The sequence below is a fragment of the Trachymyrmex septentrionalis genome, unplaced genomic scaffold (genome assembly GCF_001594115.1).
Source record: "Trachymyrmex septentrionalis isolate Tsep2-gDNA-1 unplaced genomic scaffold, Tsep1.0 scaffold6, whole genome shotgun sequence".
In the NCBI taxonomy this organism is placed as follows: Eukaryota; Metazoa; Arthropoda; class Insecta; order Hymenoptera; family Formicidae; genus Trachymyrmex; species Trachymyrmex septentrionalis.
The window spans coordinates 665,122-672,272 of record NW_017305778.1 but is presented as its reverse complement, the minus strand read 5'-3'; the positions used below and the strand labels follow the sequence as shown (position 1 = coordinate 672,272).

The following is a 7,151-nucleotide window of genomic DNA, read 5'->3' as shown; positions in this document are numbered from 1 at the left end:
AATACCGGAAATGTCGTGCACTACGATATGCCAATACTCGTTGCCGATTTGCGACGTCGCGTCGATCATTCGACATCGATCCATCTATTGGATTATAAATATTTAATTCCGCGGTGTGCACTGAAAATCTAATTAATTTTTAATTCTGAAATCTTCATTTAGAATCATTGTGGCGAGCTCGAATTTGATCACGATATAGTAATAACGTTATCTAAATTTGATTAAAATAATTGAAGATTAAATCTAACTAAAATCGAATTCTCCCAATTTCAACCGAATTATTAATCAAGTAATTTAATTAAATATGTTTTTGGATGATAGAAATTAACAATGAATTAAGGGATCATTATGCTGGTATATTTTTAGATTCTGTGCACATAAGTGTATTGCAGAGAGTAACAGCTACCAAATATTAAGTGAAATGTTTAATTAATATAATAAAAAAATGTTCAATGTTTAATTAATATAATAAAAAAATGTTACAATAATAATTTTATAGCGAATTTGATTGGAAGCACTAGTGCGCACTGATGCATATTAAAGCCGTTGTACATTGATTTAATTTGAGTATAAAAGTGAAATGCAATATTTTGAATTATAAAATACATATTTTACCTAATAATACAATAAAATGTATGAGTATTTCAGTATTTAATTGATATCTATGTTTATGTATGAACATATCTTTACGTTATTTTATATACGACGACTTTAGTGCGCACTGAGTGCGTCCAATCAAATTTGCTATTAGTTCCTTTAATATTTAATAAGTATTACCAAACATAATAACATAACCAATTGTTTAATAAAATAATTTTTCTTTTCTTAATATTATAATAAATATTATTACTAAACATAATAATATAACCAACCATAATAGTTACTAAATTTGTAGGAAAGTAAATTTATTTTTAGTTATATTAACCGAACATCTGATTGGCATTATTTCATACAACATTTGGTAGCTGTTACCATGTTCTTTTTTTAATATGTATATAACGGTTGTCGAAGCTTCTGACTAATATATAATTTTTCGATCATTACTATTTGTAAAATGAATATTCAATCTATTTTTTAATTTATTTTATAAGTTAGTGAAATTTTTGTTGTTCACTCAATTTAAGAATTTAGTTTAAGAACATTTTAAATACTAGACGAAGTACTAGACTATATTAAAGTACTTGTATACTAGATTTTTATTTATAAAAATTCTTTATCTGAGCAATACAATAAAATTACTCATTGATCGAAAACGTTTGGCAGCCACTGTATATTCGATGTTTGTATCGCAATTTTAAGTTTCTCCATCGAGGTTGACTCGAATTTTTTGCGTGGAGGAAAGTGGATTTTATCGACTGCTTTCAATATCGTCGAGACGATCGCGTGGAGCGATGTCGCACCTGGTTCGCTGCTGCACGTCCGATAAAAGTCTGTCTCTTTCGTAATTTCCGGCTACATTAACGGCATCTCCGGCGCGGCGGTCGCCTCGTCGATCTTCTGATATTCTGATAATCCACGTGATCTCAGACGCCGAAGAAAATTGCCGTTGGTAGTGACAGGCAGTCTCCACCCACGATCGACGATCCGGACTCGCGGTGATGGCTAATTAAAGTGAATTAGGAATTTCCCGTTCGCTATATTCAGGAGATAGGAAACTCTTTGATCAATTTAATATCTACATATATTTTTTCACATTTAAATATGAAACTTTCTATTGTATATTTGGTCGCAATTTATGTAATGAAGCTGAATTTATTGCTTTATTACGTAAATCACATTACTCTTTAATAGATTTTATAATTTGGAGGTAGAAAATAGCCACTAGGAGCTCGTATATTTACTATCTTTTACAGACGTTTTTTTAAAAGTATGTTTGCACGAACAAGCATAAGTCGTTGTCTAAATTCCACTCGGCGAACTTCCTGCTTCGCGCTTACGAGAGACGCCTAACGCGCGCAAAAGTTTCGAAGTTGCATAATGCGCATCCCGATGACACGACAGGATAGATTACGCTCGTAAACCGTTGTGGAAGGAACGCATTACGGTCGTGGGAATCGGGAGGAAGGAACACTTCCACAGGATGACGTTGATATTTATCGGTTCTTTTAATCCCAAACTGGTTGTTAAACTGTTGCGTATGAACGCATTCAACGAAGATTGTCGGTCATAAACTAGTGGTGCTTTATTTAATGATGAGAAATACTCAAAGTTCCTGGATCGTTTGCGAAAGTAGCTCTCGTGAAAGATTCAGGCATCTCTTTAATAAACAGAAATTCTCATGTCTGAAGTGGTTAGAGGTATGGCTTTTTTTCTTAATGTAAATCCTTGCTCGCGTGCACGCGTTTCTCTTTCCCTTCAAAGAAGCATCAAGAAACGTATCGCCCTTTCGGATAAAATCTTCTCGGATAAAAGCGCAGCGCGTACATACGCATCGCTGTAACGACTCCACCAAAATGCCTACGAGCGTAAGATGTAATACCTCAAAATGTGCGGTGAAGCTTATGCGGTGATGCTCGTGCATGTCGGGGAGAGTAACGGATTTTAAGCTACGCGCGCGAGCGTCGCGACGTCGCGAAGACTCGCGTCTTCTGGCACTGTAGGTCGTAAGAAAAGCAAGGAAAAAAATATAAAAATAAAAAAGAGAAATAACGAGGCCGATGGGGACTTGCCGGCGTAATTTTCTCGAGGTAATAAACTAAAAGCATCTCTCCCTAGCTGTGTGCCCTTCTACTGAATCTGCCCATCGTCTACAGGCTCGACTCGCCTCACCTCGCCTCGACTTGATTCACCTCGCAGCTCGGTACAGCGTTGATCTCTCTCTTTCTCTCTCTCTCTCTCTCTCTCTCTCTCTCTCTCTCTCTGTTCGGGAACAAAATTACTTTTACCAGTGGATAGAAGCTCGAAATAATTCGAGGGACGAGCGAGGAAGCGAAGTCGGAGAACTTAGGCAAATTCGCTCGGAGCCCTCCTTGACTTCGTCCTTTAAGTTTCGAAATTGTACACTGCTCGCGTATTAAGGGAAGAGAGCTGGGTTGAGAGATGAGGGATGAAACTGCGCCAGTCCAGATCCCCCTCGAAATAGGATACGAGGAAACGAGGAGTTGTCTCGAAGTTTTCGACTCCCTCGATGACATTGCGCTGTAAAATTAATCGCGCGAAGAGAGAGATTTAGTGATGTGCTTTGTGGATGACGAAGGTATCGTCCCGCGTTAACCAGCCGGTCCGAATTACGACGTACTCTTTGTATCCGCAGTCATTAATTAATCTTTTGAAGACCGGAGCTTTTTAATAAAATAATATGGAAGATCTTGCTTTCTAAGAATTTTCAGGGTGGCTCAATTTTGGCCTTACAATTCTAAAATTCAGATTTCAAAAAACTAATCTGATTATCGTAAAACTCAGTTTTAGGATATTCTTAGTATCACTGAATTTGAATATAACCTGAAAATATTGAATTTCAAAAGTGTAGTATTTCCATAAAGGAAGATATAATGTCTGAATTTGAAAGTCAGTTTGAAAATCAGTACTAACTGCAGTTTACGTAACACTGATGTGCTTCAAATAAAGCAAAACTTGAAACTTAAGATGTTACTTTGCAATTAAAAATTTTCTAAAATCGAGTTTTATAATCAAATTATTTTTTTTAATTTTGTTCGCTATGTTGAATTTATTATTTTAAGTGTTTTATTTTTTATCTCAATTCACATAAGCATTAACAAATTATTTCATAAGCCAAATTTCATAAAAATTGAACAAGCAGTTAATAAAATAAAGACTGTAAACGCGAGGGATCCATAAATGGTTAATCCTGGAGTTAATTAATAATCTCAAAGTTTCTGCCTGAAGAAACGTGATTACTTTCTCAAATAAGACAGACGTATCCCAGATATTCTCATGAATTATTTTAGCCAGGACTTTCGTTATTAGCCACTTTTCTTAGATCGGATTTTCCCTGATATCAACGATAAGGCGTTCTTAGTTTCGGAAACGAGATACTTTCTTGGCTTTGACTTTGTCTTCATTTATCGCGTTGCGTTCCGGCTTCGCTGGAAGTCCACATAGCCAAAGTCGTTGCTCTTGAAGAGAAAGGATTTAAGGGAAGAGATTTGATGTGCCTTGTTATTGATGTTGTCAAGTATCTTTCTGCTTCTTCTCTCTCTCTCTCTCTCTCCCCCCCCTCTTTCCTACTCTTTTTCTCTTTGTTGTGTGCTCCTTAGCGCGATACAATCCGCTGTTTCATCAATTGAATCTTGCAACTTCGTCTACTTACTTTTGTCGCGACCCTGAAGGGGGCTTCAATCTTCTCGAGAGATAGACGGAAATTATACAAAAGGTCGCGCAACAATCAGCCTGTTCTCGGGAGTACGCGAGGAGAGAACGGGAAGAGAGGTAGTCAGTTGCAGACGCGAAAGTTTTCGAATTCCGGATAACGAGATGTTGATTCGCAACTTCTTACCGCGGCTGGTAGTATAATACCCAGGGTAGGAGGTAGGAGGGAGAGCAAACCTTACTCGACTAGCTGCAACGTCCTCGCTAATCTACGTCGCCGAATGGAACCTCAGCTCGCTCGACACAGGAAAGATGCTCTTAGGTACTTTCCGGAAAATGCGAGCGCTATAGTAATTTGTCTTTCGGCTGCACGAGATGTTATTAAAGCGGAAGTAGTCGCAGACATGCAACTGCAAATGCGCGACGAGTAAAGCCGTTTTCTTATTGCTGCTCTCGCTTCCAATTCTATTTTATCATTTGTATTATTTTTTATAATTTTTTATCGACATACGGATAAGAAAACGAGATTCTTCCATCATTTATTATTTTTGCTGCAAATTTCCTACGTTGAATTGATTTTGTTGAAAATAATTGTATATAATCTTGAGTTATAAAATAATAACCTATAAAGTAATACATTAATATTTAATACGTATTATCTTAAATTTAGAATAAAAATAATATATTCTCTGGCTCTATATTTTTTTTATATTTTTTAGCGATTCTATAATAGATCATCTAATCAAACAATTTTCTAATATGTTTAAAGTTATTGACATTTTTCTCAAATTAATTCAGATATTGATTTTTAAATTATTTTATTTAATAATGCAGAATCTCTGAAAAATATAGAGAAAGAGAATCAATGATAAATATGTATATTGTTTCTACTTTAAATTTAAGATAAACATATTGTAAATATTAATTTATTATTTTATAATTTATTATTTTGTAATTTAGGATCAAATGTGATTACTTGAAATAAAATCGTAGGAAATTTGCTGCGAAAATGATAAACGATCAAAGAATTTCGTCTTCTCATCTTTTTAATATGTTTCAAATTACTGACATTTTTCTCAAATACCTTCAAATATCGGCTTTTACGGTTTTTAAGTATAAACCTGAAAGGATAGAGGATTTTTTAATCATTTATCATTTTCGCTGCCTCACAATTTTATTGAAATTAGTTATATTTAATAAATTATAAAATAGTAAGTTATAGATGCGTTAATATTTAATATATATTATCTTAAATTTCAAATAGAAAATCTATTTATCACTGATTCTATATTTTTCATACAATTTTCAGCAATTCTGGACCGTCGAATTAATCAAATAATCTTCATTACTGACATTTTTCTCAAATATCTCGAATATCGTCTTTCAAGTAAAAACGGCTTTTAATTGAAAATCGAATTTAATTAAAAATTACGAGTCACAATTAATTAGATGATTATGTAAATATTTTACGATTTTCGCTGCTACTTTCACTTCCGACAGAGTACCATAATTTCTTCTTTTCAGGGTGAGTGAATTAGTAGCTGTAATATAATAATATTGTTGTATTCTCGTTCTGTTGTGGCGTAGGATAATTATATTTATTTGACCGTAAACTTGAATTCCTTCCCTCCGCGATTCCAATGCTCACACATACGAGTATATACATACAACCGCAGCTTTATATTCAATTCTTTTTATTGCCGTCGTTTCTCAATGTGTCTTCCGCCGGCATTAATGCGAGGAATACTGTTCCTCCTGGTGTGCCGCTTTTTAAAACGTACTTACGAAACCGTATCCCTCTTATGAAGAACCGCCGAGATCGCCGAGTTACATGGCGCGTTAACTTTGAATAACCCGTAAAACGTCATTTCTCTCCGAATCTTTATTCGTTGCGATGAATTTCCAAGGATAAAAGCCGCGCATGAACGAATGTCACGACAACAGTCGTTAAATTCCCGTGGCCAGCAATGACGTTTAATCGTCGTGTAAGACCATGATAGACGGACATTAAACGCGTGAGTGCGTTCGCGATTGTTGCAATTATTCGAGCGGATTACCGACCACTCATATTAAATACAATGGGATTCGAGTCGTCTGATTTGTGAAAATGTAAAAAGGGAGACGAGCACGTTCTTTCATTCTGAACTTACAAAGATATATTGCATGCGTTTAGCGTTAAGCTCCATTATTCATTATTTTACAATTAAATATAACTGTTTTCGAGAAAATTACAGAAAATTCGCAGTGAGAATGATAAACGGCTGAAGAATCTTGTCTCACGATCCACGACTGTTAAAAAAAATTGTGAAGGATAATGCACCATGAAATTCGCATCCGTGCGCCTTGCGCGCGCCGTGCGTCCCGAAGATATTCATCTTCCCTATTCACTTTCATCTTCGTTGAATTAACCTTCTCGCGGAATCCATTAAGCGCATCCAAAACGACGTCCATAGACTCGTCGCTTAATGGACGGATGCGGACGTGTAATGGATGTTGTTGGTTCTATTTTCTCTCGGTGGGCATGAGAGAAACGGAAGAAGAAAAAGATGTGTGTGTGTGTGTGTGTGTGCGTGCGCGACGCCCTTTTGCATCTCTTCGCGAAGCAGAAAGATTGGCTGGATAAAACTTCCTTGCGCGCCTTAGAGATAATCTCGTGCACTCCTCTCTGGTGATGTTAAAACAGGATAAAAACCTGACGTATTATCGCTCAAGTCGAACGTAATTTTTCGTCTTTCGTTATCCAATGTTTTGTTTAGAATTGCAATTATCGCTTAAGATCGATTGTCGTTGTTAATTCCACATCATACTTTAGTGGGTGATGATGATCGGTACATTTTAAAAAATATAGGTGTGAATTTAATACTCAAGCAGTATTTGTACAT

The 7,151-nt window shown here is 35.7% G+C and overlaps 1 protein-coding gene and 1 long non-coding RNA gene across 2 annotated transcripts in view; one reads left to right on the top strand and one right to left on the bottom strand.

Moving 5' to 3' along the window:
* Positions 1–7,151, bottom strand: part of LOC108752201 — a 129,462-nt gene that overhangs the window by 102,971 nt on the left and 19,340 nt on the right. The gene's annotated exons all lie outside the window — the stretch shown is intronic.
* LOC108752266 overlaps positions 1,858–7,151 on the top strand; it is a 14,652-nt gene continuing 9,358 nt past the window's right edge. Inside the window, exon 1 of the long non-coding RNA XR_001939545.1 lies at positions 1,858–1,867. This is a non-coding gene — a long non-coding RNA (uncharacterized LOC108752266). The remainder of the gene's footprint in view (positions 1,868–7,151) is intronic.